This window comes from Saccopteryx bilineata, chromosome 11 (genome assembly GCF_036850765.1).
Source record: "Saccopteryx bilineata isolate mSacBil1 chromosome 11, mSacBil1_pri_phased_curated, whole genome shotgun sequence".
Classification (NCBI taxonomy): domain Eukaryota; kingdom Metazoa; phylum Chordata; class Mammalia; order Chiroptera; family Emballonuridae; genus Saccopteryx; species Saccopteryx bilineata.
Window position 1 is genome coordinate 71,014,573 of NC_089500.1, and position 12,503 is coordinate 71,027,075.

General features: G+C 51.8%; 1 pseudogene; it reads left to right on the plus strand.

Annotated features, from left to right (window-relative positions):
• The first annotated feature begins 635 nt into the window (after nucleotides 1–635).
• On the plus strand, nucleotides 636–8,932 carry LOC136315078 (L-lactate dehydrogenase B chain-like; annotated as a pseudogene).
• The last annotated feature ends 3,571 nt before the right edge of the window (nucleotides 8,933–12,503 follow it).

Sequence of the window (12,503 nt, forward strand, 5' to 3'; positions counted from 1 at the left end):
TGTGGGCAATGGACAAGGGATGTCAGTGTGATAAGAGTTACAAAAATAGCCTGACCTGTGGTAGCACAGTGGATAAAGCATCGACCTGGAAATGCTGAGGTCGCTGGTTTGAAACCCTGGGCTTGCCTGGTCAAGGCACATATGGGAGTTGATGCTTCCAGCTCCTCTCTCTCTGTCTCTCTCTGTCCCTCTCTGTCTCCTCTCTAAAATGAATAAATAAAATAAAAAATTAAAAAAAAAAAAAAAAGAGTTACAAAAATAAAAAAATCAGGAGGGCTGGGCTGGGCTGGGAGCATGGGGTGGGCAGCCAGCCTAGGCCACAGGCAGGGGCAGTCTCTTTTAGGAAGTGACACACCGGTCCCTGGTCCCTCGGAGGTGGGCCTGGTGGGGAGTCAGCCTCTCTGCGTTGCAAGTGCGTGAGTGAGTGGTAAGTATGCGGGCTTTCTGGTCGAGAGTCCCCAGGGAAGAACAGCCTCCCAGCAATATGAAGTCACCCTGTCTGTGCGCTGGTTTCCAGGACACTTTGTCCTATGGAGCCAGGGTCTCTATGACTGGCCTGTGACACCCAAGGCTGGGAGCACCAGCTTCTGGATGCATCACGGGGGATGGATAGGGGCTGGAGTTGCTTAGCCGTGATGCTCGTCCCTGAAACATCCCCGGACATCCGGCGGGGGAAGAGGTGCAGGTTGGGGTGGGGGTGGGGCAAAGGGGCAGATGAGGGATGAGGGGGGATGAGCACAGCCAGAGAGAAGAGCGGGAATTAGAAGGGAGACCACCCCCACCAGTCACAGCTCTAGTCCGTGATGACTCAGCAGACCGAGGGGTCCTAGCCGATGAGCTGGCAGGATCCCAGAGGAAGCAGACAGCACATTCCATAAAGAGATTTCATTTTATTTTTTCATTACAGTTTCCATTCAATGTTATTTTGTATTAGTTTCAGGCATACAGCATAGTGATTAGACAATCATATACTTTACAAAGTGACCCCTCTGATAATTCAAGTACCCACCTGGCACCATACATAGTTGTTACTATATATATATATGGGGGATGGGGAGAAGCATCAACTCATTGTTTCACTTAATCATGCACCCATTGCTTGCTTCTCATACGTGCTGTGACCAGAGCTCAAACCGGCGACCTCAGGGCCAAGCCAGCGCCCTCGGTATCGAGCCAGTGCCCTCAGGATCAAGCTGATGACTCTGGGACTGAACCGGCAACCTCAGCTCTGGGAGGGAGGATGCTATAATCCCTGTGCCACAGGCCAGGGCTAAGGTAGTATTAATGACTACACTCTGTATGTTGACCTTTGTATCCCTGACCTTTTTATCCCACAGACTATTCTGCGACTACCAATTTATACTTCTTAACCCCTTCCCCCTTTTCCCTGAGCTCCCCTAACCTCCCTTCCTTCTGGAAGCCACCAGCCTGTCCTCTGTCCCTGTGAGTCTGTCTCCGTTTTTGTCTGTTTGTATATTTTGTTCATTTTGTTCTTTAGATTTCACATATAAGTGAAATCATATGGTTTTAAAGAGATTCTTTTCGAGGGTAAGGCCAGGGCCTCGGAGCAGATGCAGGGACCGTCCCAGACGGTGGCAACCCCACTCTCTCCTCCCTGCCTCCTGAACGCGGTTGGCACTCCCCGCCAGGGAAGGCCAGCCACCACAGGCCAGTCTCCCAGCGCCCCTGGCAGCGTAGAGAAGTTGGGGAGCAGCTGAAAATGAGATCCAACCCCAATTCTACCAGCTGGGGACCCCAGACCAGCCACTCAAACTTCCTGGGCCTCAGTTTCTTATTCTGTGAAGGAGGGATGGTGACTGTGCTTTCACTGATCCAAATTTGAAAATCAGTCATCTAGTTAAGGGCACCAGCTTAGAGCCCCCCATGTTGGCTGGCTGCCAGCACTTGGTTTCTAAGAGTCAGCAAGAAGTATCCAAAATTGGGGCCACTGAGATGCTGGACGCCAGCCCAGAAACAAGGCGTGGAGCGGCTCATTCAGTGGGTCTCAGAACCCCTGCCCGAACCGGAACCCGCCTACCCTCTCCTCCTCTGCAGGCCGGTGCCCACGCACACTCACACCCAGCCTGCAGCCTTGCACACTCACACCCAGCCTGCAGCCTAGCAGCCTCTTTGGAGATGAGCAGTGTCCGGCCGTCCTGGAAGCTAGGGCTGCACTCGGGGTGAGGGGACAGACAGCAGGACCAGGTGGCCCCGCTCTGCCCAGACTCATGGGCCCAGCGGGGCAGAAACTGGCAGCTCTGGTCACCTCCCAGTGTGGAAATCCTCCATGTACTCTTGACCCGTGTCATTTAGGTAGGACCCTGTGAGCAACAAGGAGGGAGCTCACCCACACACACACTAGAGCCAGCGCAGGCCCGGCCCTGCCGGGGAGAGCCTCCCCTACCCCTGCCTGCCTGGGGGAGGCAGGCTGCTTCCGAGCCGGTGCCCGTAACAAAGAGCCCCAGCGACAACCGCAGGCCTCTGCCCTTTATTTCTTTATCACCACATCTCAAGTTCACAGGATGAGGGGTTTTCAAAGCACCAAAGTCAGGTCTCTAATGCGGTCAGGTTTTTCAAAAGAAAGGAAACCAGAGGGCTCAGAGAAGTGCAGGTGCAGCAGATCAAGGTCCCGCCAGAGGTGGAGGGCGGAGGGAAGGGTGTGAAGAGCTGGGGAGGAAGCTAGCTGCTCGCCCAGCTCTCCAGGGCCCAGGGCTGAGTGGGGGCGGGGTGGCTGGGCAGGGCTCAGGCTCCCTGCAGAGGAGTAAGGAGGGAAAGGAAGAGGCTGGGCTGCCCCCACAGCTGTTGAACCTAAGAGATGACCCAACTGTGAAAGAGCCAAGCACATAGGAACATGGGGGTCACAGGACGGAGCCTGGCTCTGCCCAGCGCCCACTCTTGGCCAGTCCCTCTCTGACTCTTCCGCTCAGGGAGGCGGCCTCCGAGCTGGGGAAACAGCCTCCTCCTCCCTGCACAGCCGGCCAGCCGGAGCCCCCGCCAGCTCTCACCTGCGTCCAGTCGGCCTCCACGCTGCACCCGCAAACTACCTTTCTCCACATCACCTCTCCTGTGTTTGCTCATCTCAGGTGCGTCCGTCCCAGAGCTCGGAGTGGGGAGCCTGAGGTTTCCAGATCTGGGAGGCTGTGACCGCATTTACTGTCGCTCATGGACGGGCGTCTACAGCTGCATCCCGGCTCCGGCGTTGTTTATTTTCCTGCCTTTGGAATCCTTTCCCTTCATTTGTTCTGGCTGCCTTTTTATTTATTTTATCTTGTTATATTGAATGGATTCTTTCTTTAAATTTTTTTCCGAATGGTGAAATGTTTCAAGTACTATATGTGGAAAAGCACAGGGGAGTATATATAATAAATGGGCAGCCTGGTGCCCACCAACCAGCCTGGTGTCTCTGACATGTTGCCAAGTATGCGTTTTTCTTCTTTTTGTCGAAGTAAAATAGACTAAAATAAAACTTACCGTATTAATCATTTCTTTCTTTTTCTTTTTTTTTTTTTTTTAGAAACCCAACATTAAGCATACAGTTCAAAGGCCCTCTAAACTTCCTCCCACTCCTGCCCCTTCTTCCCTTGAGACAACCACATTTCTGAATTCAGTTCTTATTAAAGTGATACATGTTTAGCCTGACCAGGTGGTGGCGCAGTGGATAGAGCGTCGGACTGGGATGCGGAAGGACCCAGGGTCGAGACCCCGAGGTGGCCAGCTTGAGCGCGGGCTCATATGGCTTGAGCAAAGAGCTCACCAGCTTGGACCCAAGGTCGCTGGCTCCAGCAGGGGGTTACTCGGTCTGCTGAAGGCCCACGGTCAAGGCACATGTGAGAAAGCAATCAATGAACAACTAAGAAGTCACAACGCACAACGAGAAACTGATGATTGATGCTTCTCATCTCTCTCCGTTCCTGTCTGTCTGTCCCTGTCTATCTCTGCCTCTGTAAAAATAAATAAATAAATAAAGTGATACATGTTTAGGCCTGGCCCGTGGTGGCGCAGTGGATAAAGCATCGACCTGGAACACTGAAATCGCCAGTTCGAAACCCTGGGCTTGCCTGGTCAGGGCACAGGTGGGAGTTGATGCTTCCTGCTCCTCCCCCTTCTCTCTCTCTCTCTCTCTCTCTACATACACACACACACACACACACACTTCTCTAAAACGAATAAAAGAAAAAGAATAATGAAGCCAGAACTCATTAAAAAACAATAATAAAAATAAAGTGATGCATGCTTTACAGTGGGAAGAATCCATACAGTCGAAAAAGGCGTAAAAAGTAAAAATCTCCTGCCCCCCTCCAATCCTAAATTTACTCCCCGAAGTGACCATTGTGAACACTTGCTCTGAATCTTTCCAGGTATTCTTTTATGCATAGGAATTATAGGAACTCATTTTCTTTCCGAAAACATGCGAATTTACACCGTACAGACCATTCTCCAATATGCCTTTTGTTTCCAGTTATTTCTGGCCCTTGGGCTTTTTTTTCCACGTGAGTACTAATAAATCTACTGTGTTCTTTTTAACAGCTGCATGGGATTCCACTTTATGCAATAGTTTCCCATGAATGGGCATTTAGGTGCTTTCCAGCTACTTAGCTCTTCTAAATAAGCCTGCACTGAATGTTCTTGACAAGACGGTTTTGCTCATTTGTGGGAATTCTGTATACCTGTACAATAAACACCTAGAAGTGGAGTTTCTGGATAAAAGGGGATTGAACATTGGACGTCTTGAAAGACACTGCCAAGTTCCCCCCCCAAGAAACGATCAGCTTAAACTCCAACCCACAACACGTGAGAGTCCCCGTCTCTCGCAGCCTCGAGAACATGTCTCTTCGTACCATTATCAGCCTCTTGTTTATTTTCTTGAACTGCCTGCCAGCTTTTATCCTCATCCCTTAGCATTTTGGTGGGTTTGTTTTTCTTACACTTGAGCCTCTCATCCACGTGGAATTAATTTTAGATGGAGTGAGATAGCTATTCTTTTCAACTAACGTGTATTAGTGTTCCTACTCTGTAAATGGATTGAATTAAGTCCCGAGATAAAGGAAAAGCAGATTTCTCCTCACTCCTAACAGGCTACAAACTACCAGATTTTGCCTCCTCACTCAGAACTCACTCGCCTCCAGGTTACAGGCTGGAGAATGGAGCTCTGGAGCTTTGGTTTTCCCCAAGGAGAAGTGAATTGCACATGTGGAAAGAGGGTACACACACATCTGATGGCCAGAGGTGTGGACTGTGACCGACTGCAAACAGTCCAGACAAATCCATTCTCCCTCTTCCCTTGTGGCAGAGTGGAGGCCGGGCCCACGGCTGCCTAACCAGAACAGTGTTTTCTAGCCTTGTGCGTTGAGACGAGACCATCTGATTATATTCACACTAGGAAAATGTGAGTCTCACATATGCCCCTCCGCCTAACGGTTTTAAAACATGACACAAATTCCTCAATCCAATTCCTGTCAAGAGGTGGGTGTCTATGACCCTGCACTTGGACTTGGGCAACCTTCAACCACGGACAAAGAGGGAAGTAAGGTGACTTCTGGCGTAGAAGGCTATCCACTTCCACCTTGTTTTCTGAACATACTTGCTCTTGGAGCTCTGTTTCCAGAAAAGAAGCCCAAAGCCCCGGAGGCCACTACGTTGGAAAGGCCACATGTTGGTGTCCCAGAACAGGCCCAGCCGAGCCCAGTCTCCCTCGCCGAGCGCCAGTGGATGATTCCGCCCCAGCTGTTTGAGTCACCCTCAGTCATTTGAGTCTTCCCTTCTGAGGCCCCAGATGTTGTAGATCAGAGAGATAAGCTATCCTCTCGCTCTCAGTCCAAATTCCCCAGCATTCCTCACAGAGCCACAGGATCTATGAGGATAAGGAAAGAGTTGGCGTTGGAGAGCACTAAATCTTGGGGTTGGTTTGTAATTCAGTGATAAATAACTGGAATCCAACCAAGACCTAGAAAATTCTTCTCCCTCCCTGCTGTCCCCGAGCCAGATGCGGCACTCTGCAGGTGACAATTCCCCGAGATGACGGAGCCACGGGACGGAAGGGGCAGGGGTCTCTAAAGGGCCCCGTGGACCCAGCTGATATAAAACACACACCTCAAGGATCATGTGACAGAGGACCAAGTGTCTTTACTCCCAACAAGCAAAATGGAGACAGAGCAGTGAGCAAGGCAGACGTGGTCCCTTTGACTGGAGAAGAGTCCCAACAACAGATCAATCCCCTCCCCCCAAGTTATACAACTGGTCCTTTAATGACCGTTGTAATCGGTTCTAAGCAGAGAAATACAGGGAGCTATAAAAACAATCCACAGAGGCTCTGACCTCGTGTGGGCAGACATGGACGAGAGCCCGGAGGAGGTGATGACTTGGGACTATAGGGAGTCGAAATTAAGTAGGGTGGCAAGGGAAGGAGGCAGGGAAGAATGTTCTGGCACCAGAAGTGAGTAGAACACATTCAAAGGCTCTGAGTCAGGAAGGAAAGTGTGAGTTTGGGGAAAAAACAAGCAAAAACAATGTTGGTCTTTTGGGTCAAGCTAAAGATTTCAAATATCCCTAAGAAACCAGAATTCATGGGATCCCTCCAGGTCAGTGACCCCAACAGGTTCCCCTCTGGCAGCTGGGTGGGAGGAACTCCCTGGGGCAGGGAGGCCCCAGGAAGCTGATGGAGACCCCCCGTCTGTAGTGGGGGGCTGTGGAGATGGAGAGAAGCGATTAAGTTGGAGAGAGATTTGGGAGGTGGTTGATAGGGTTTGGGGATTAAGGGAAACTTGTTGAGAGACAGGAGTCGAGGATGAAACACCAGTGAGATGATGTCTGGTCTGTGAGTAAATTATGTCATGGCTAAAGGCAACCTAGACATGGCCAAGTTCAAAGACAGCTCAGAGCACGAGAAAGGCGACTGGATTCTCACATCTTCATATCCTGCTCTATAACTGGGAACTATCAATACATAGGACTTCACCTACCACACAGGGTTAGGCATGAGGACAATGGCTGCTTAGACTTTAGGTGAATTCATTCACCTGAAAACATTTAGCAAGTGGTGCCTGTGATATGCAATAAATAAGATCAATAGCTGAAGTATGTGCTGTGTTAGTTCTGGTGCTGAGGAGCATACAGAGTAAGGAAAGGAGAGAGACGAGGTGAATTTGTAGACAGGCTGTTGAAGATGTTGAAGGTACGTACTCCTGAGCAGGGTAATCCAGTTTCTGGGGGAACTAAGGGGGGCTCTGCTTTAGGGGGACAAAAAAACCCCAAAACATAAAAATATCTTATTTGTTTCAAACACACACACACACACACACACACACACACATACACACACGCACAATGTGGCCATATAAGTAGATTTCTAGGGCCGTGGATGGAGCCGGTGTGAGGGGGCCCGGAGCATGGGCTTTAGGGGTTTCCCGGTACATCATGAGTAATGGAGCTGTGGAAAGGGGAGGACTGTGACTGTGGGTGTCACAAAAAGAACCTGTTTGCTGTGACGTAGAGCAAGTCATTCACTTACTCTGATTTTCAATTTCCTAATCTGTAAATGGGGAAAACAATATGTCCTTATAAGGTTTTTTAAAAGTCAGTAAGAGAATGTAAGTCAAGTTTCCGGCTCATAGAAATGAATGGTAGCCGCAATTGTTTTCATTTTTATTCCTACCCAACACAGATGGTGAACCATGGTCTCAACCTTGCAGAGGGGCCAGAAAGAACCGGAACACTCAAGGGGACTGTGAGCACCCACAATAGGCAGGCCTTGTGCTGTCCATGAGCATGCGGGTCAGCGGCTCCAGGATGTCCACACTGTGTGTGTGGCCTCCGACCTGTGTGTGGTCTGTGGCGATGGCGCTCGTGTGCTCCACTCTGAAACACAACATGGAGATCACACACCCAGGGAAGGCCCAGCTGCCCCTCCGAATGCGGATATGTGAACGGCGTGAGCAGAGAGGACAGGCACGCAGCTGACATCATCATCTTCACACGACCATCACAATCGTCCCCAGATGCCTCTCTCTCCTGTGCACAGTGGCAACTCTTAAGGAAAAACTGATTGTTGCAGAAAGGGCAAGGGTCCCGGGCGAGAAGATCGCTGGAGAGGTATTGGACACGTTGACACGGCGCGTGCCACCAGCTTTCGGGAAAGGTCTCTGGCTGACGAACTTGCCCTTGTGGATGACTTGGAAGGTAAGCTCAAAAGAGAAATGGTGCATGTACAGTATAGGAGCCTATTTCTTCAGATGCTTGAAACTGTGGCAGATGAGATTACTGTGTGACTGCCAATTCTAAGACTGTGATAATAACTGAAGAGTCTGCCAGCGAGAGGGAGTCGTCTTAATCTGGTCTGAAGGAATGTTAATGTCCTCAAATCCATTATTCTTCAGATCATCAAGTACAGTACTGATAGCATAATTGTCATTTTCAACCCTGTGGATATTCTCACGTGTTACCCAAGCACCATGTACTTGGAAGTGGGTGTGATCTGGAAATCTGCTAAGTTTCGCAGTCGTATAACAGAGAAACTTGGCCTTTGCCCCAGTGGCTGCCATGGATGGATTTGGGGAGAATGTGGCATCTCAAGTCTGGCTGTGGGGAATGAGCAAACATGGTAGGCGTCTCTCCAGGAACTGAATCCAGAAATGGGAATGGAAAATGTCAGTGAAAAGCAGGAGGAAATGTATCAGGTGATGGTTGAAAGTACCTATGAAGTCATCAAGCTAAAAGGATACACCAACGAGGCTACCGGATGAAGCGTGGCCTGTGTCTTTGAATCCATGTTGAAAACCTTTCCAGGATTCATGGCGCGTCAGCAATGGTGAAGGGGGCATACAGCATTGAGAACGACTTCCTCCTCCCCAGCCCTCCAGGGGTTCTGCGTGCTCGGGAATTATCAGCCAGTGCAAGTACCCTGTGGGACATCCAGGAGGACCTAAAACACCTGTAACCTCTAGGTTCTAGGCTGTAGAGATGCAAAAATTCCACCGGTTTAGCCACGAACCTGTGTTTTCTTCCATGCACACAGATCATGATGTGCTTTTTTCTTCCTGGATATGTGAATTATAGGGCTGACAGATTCAAAGCCCAGGCTTGGTGTGATGCTTGTAATATGATCCCTTGAACAAATAAAATTAACTCTTATAAAAAAGAAAGACAGAGGGAGAGAGGAGAAGAGGAGAAGAGTAGACTGGTAGCTCAGGCAAGCCTGGGTTCTAATCCTGCCCCGGTCCTGGCCCGCCGGTCAGCACAGCCAGTGACTTCACCTGACACTGCTGCACAGCGGGTTGTGAGGACGAAGTCCACACACACGCACAGAGCACGAGGTTGCTGCTCCTGCCTTTTGTCTCCTCCCCCATCAGATACACCACGGACCTAGACAAAGTTGGAGCCGAGGCTGCGATGGCCTCAGACACCTGGTGTCCAGCGGTTCTCCCAGATCCCCAGTGTGCGGCGGCCACAGCAAATGCTCTCAGGCATATAACAAAGCAAGCCTGGCCCGCAGTGGGCTCCGGTGACATTCAATGGCCCAAAACAATTTAACCCACAACCTGAGGGTGCTCCGGCTTGGCTGCTGTGGGTCGGTTTGCCCACGAGTCACAGTCATCTTCTGGGAGTGTCCGTGGGCTGTCAGCCCTCAGACTTCTGTTACTAAGAGATTATGAACCAAATGGTATTTCCAAAAAAAAAAAAAAAAAAATGACCACTACAAAATGTTCCAGAATAGAACCATAACAACAGCCCAAACGGAACAAATATACTGTTGCTGATAACTCGACGAAGAGCTTAGGAACGGGGTGACTGGGAGGCAGCCTGGCCAGACGCATCCTATGTACATTACTGGTTCGCCAAGATGTTGAACATAACAAAATAGAGTCGGTGATAAAACTGTAAGGGATTTTATATAACTTCGTCATGATTCCAAGAGTTCTCCAGGCAACCAATATGGGTTTGTTGGGGGCCTATCATCGGCCTACGCTGTGCGCGTCCGTGACCACCTCAGCCACACACCGTTGCAGGCAGTGAGTAAGTCTAACTTCCCCGTAACCACCCCTGGTTGGCACGGTGCCTCTGGGCCACAACTGATTCAGTGATTTAACACAGCGGTTTGCAGCCACCTCCATTATTGCTCTGTTGCTGGGGCAACAGGAACCAGTCACCTAGCAAAAGTCCAAGACAGAGCAGGACAGAGCTGCCATCGACAGGGAAGATAGCTAACAGCGCCCTTGCAAGACACTGAGTGTCATCTAGCACCTTGAACAGCTCTGCCCGTGGGATCTGCCTGGGAATGTGCAGCCATTCTGCTCTGTGTCCCCATCAAAGCCTCCCGGGTCTCCTCCCCGTGATTGCTACAGGCAGATGGATCGATGCAAAGTAGCTGCCACCTGTGAGGAAAGGAAGTCCTAACAGATAACATACCCGCTTCTCTCCTGACCTGGGAGGCGGGCAGGGCAGCAGCGGCAATGCCAGGCAATGCCAGCCCGACACTCCCTTCCTCCTCCCCTCGGTCCCCACCAGCCTCCTCTGCTTTCTAGCTGGCCCAGCCCCTGGCTGTGCTTCACAGTCTGCACTCTATCTCGATGGGTAGGTAATGGAGGGCAGTGCTCTTCCCTAACTTTACAGCGGGGTCGCCAAGGCCCAGGGAGACGAAGTGAAGTGTCAGCGTCACACAGCTAGGAAGTCAGGAGGCAAGCACATGCTTCCAAGCCCTCAATCCCGGGACCTACCCTGCTCACCAGACCCCAAGCTCCCTGCGACGCGCTGCACAGGAAACCGCCGGGTGTTGCAACAACCCCCAGAAAGGGGTCATGTTTCCACGAACTAATCCCAGTGACCCTTGGTCACTGTGTGGCACCCAAGGGACAGGAGCAGAGCCACAGGCACTTGCTCTTCTCCTTTGTCCTTCCTCCAAGGGGCAGAAGAAGGGGGTCGTGACCCAAGCAGACTGTTAGCATCCCAGCCCAGGGAGGCTCCTGTGTGGCCTCAGGCGAGGAACTTCTCTTCTACGATGCTGCTTCCTCTCCAAAAAGTAGAACAAGACTAGATCCGACCTACTTTGCAGGGTTAGAATGCACGAGATTAAACAGGTAGAAGTGGTTAGTACGGTACGGTGGGTGGGGAGCACTTTGATAATCGCTCACAGCAGCTGCTGCCGCAGCTGTAACAGTGTCATTTTCAACACCCCCATCCTCCCCTTCCGCTCAGGACCTGGGTGCCAAGTAGGCAAGAGGCTGGTGCCAGTTAGAGTGCCATTGTAGTCCCCGGTGGTGCATGGCCTCTACCATGAGGGCATCTGGTGACCAAGGGACACATTTTCTAGGGTTCCATGAGGGCGTCTGATAACCAAGGGACACATTTCCAAGGCTTCCTGGTGATAGAGTCTTAATCTTTTAGAAGCCAGGCTCAAAGGATGGAGAAGCCGCTTTGAGAGTTTCTGTGCCTGTCTAAACACATGTGCTTCTAATTGGCTCTCCTGAGCTGGAATTCCCCAGGGCCCAGCCCAGGCCAGCTCCCCTCCGCTGCCCAGTGCCCACCCCCTCACCTCCCCATCCTCCAGCGCGCTGGGTGCCTGCCCTTGGCCAGGCCTGGAGGGGCAGGGCTGCGGGCCTCTTCCTCCCCACCATTTATCAACTCCATCCCCAAGAGCGGCAAAAAGCAGACAGCCCAGGGCCCCTCCCAAGTCCCCCTGGAAGCTGCTACTCATAGAGTCTGAAAACCCCGCTTAGAGAAGGACATCTAAAGGCGGGCTGGGGGAGGGGACCTGAAGGCTGAGGAGGGTGGGCTGTCATGAATCCACCAGTCCTGCCAGTTGGCGCCCGCCCCTAACTCAGCGGTTCCAGTTACCCTGTGGGGTCAGGATGCCGTTTCTGCCGAGTCATCCTTTCTTGCCCAGAGGGATTCTGGCCCAAAGCCACATTCCTAGTAGGGTCTGAGTGCCGCAAAGCAAGGAGGCGTCCTTTCCGCACACACAGGCCAGTCTCTCAGCAGCCTCTGCTGGCAGCATGCGTGCTCCTCCCAGGCTGTGCTCCTCCCAGGCTGCTCTGCCCAGCGCTCCGGCCCCCAGACCCCGAGCTCCAGGAGAGCGAAGAACATTCCATGGGAGGAAGCATGCTGGCCTGCCGGGAGGATGGGAGGAGGACCGGCACTGACGGGAGGGGACCGAGGGGGGTGAAGGAACTACTGACACTTTTTCCCTGTGTACTTGGCAGCCCTCCTGCCAGTGGGGGTTTAGCAGGCCCCTTGGGAAGGAGCCTACTATCCCAAGACAGGCCCGGGCAGGGACCAGATCTCACGCCAGAGAGGACATGAGGCAGAGGAGGCTCTAGCCCTGGGCCCATACTGCCCAGCAGCTCCAGACTCTCCTGATTGTCCAAAACCTCAGCGTCCCAGACAAGAAAGCTGGCCACCACTCCAGCAAGAGCTCCTGTCTCTGTCTAAGCACCTACTGTGCGCCCGGCACTGTACTAGGTACTGGCCCTTCGGCAGTGGACCAGGCCGATGTGGGCCTGTCCCTAATGTCT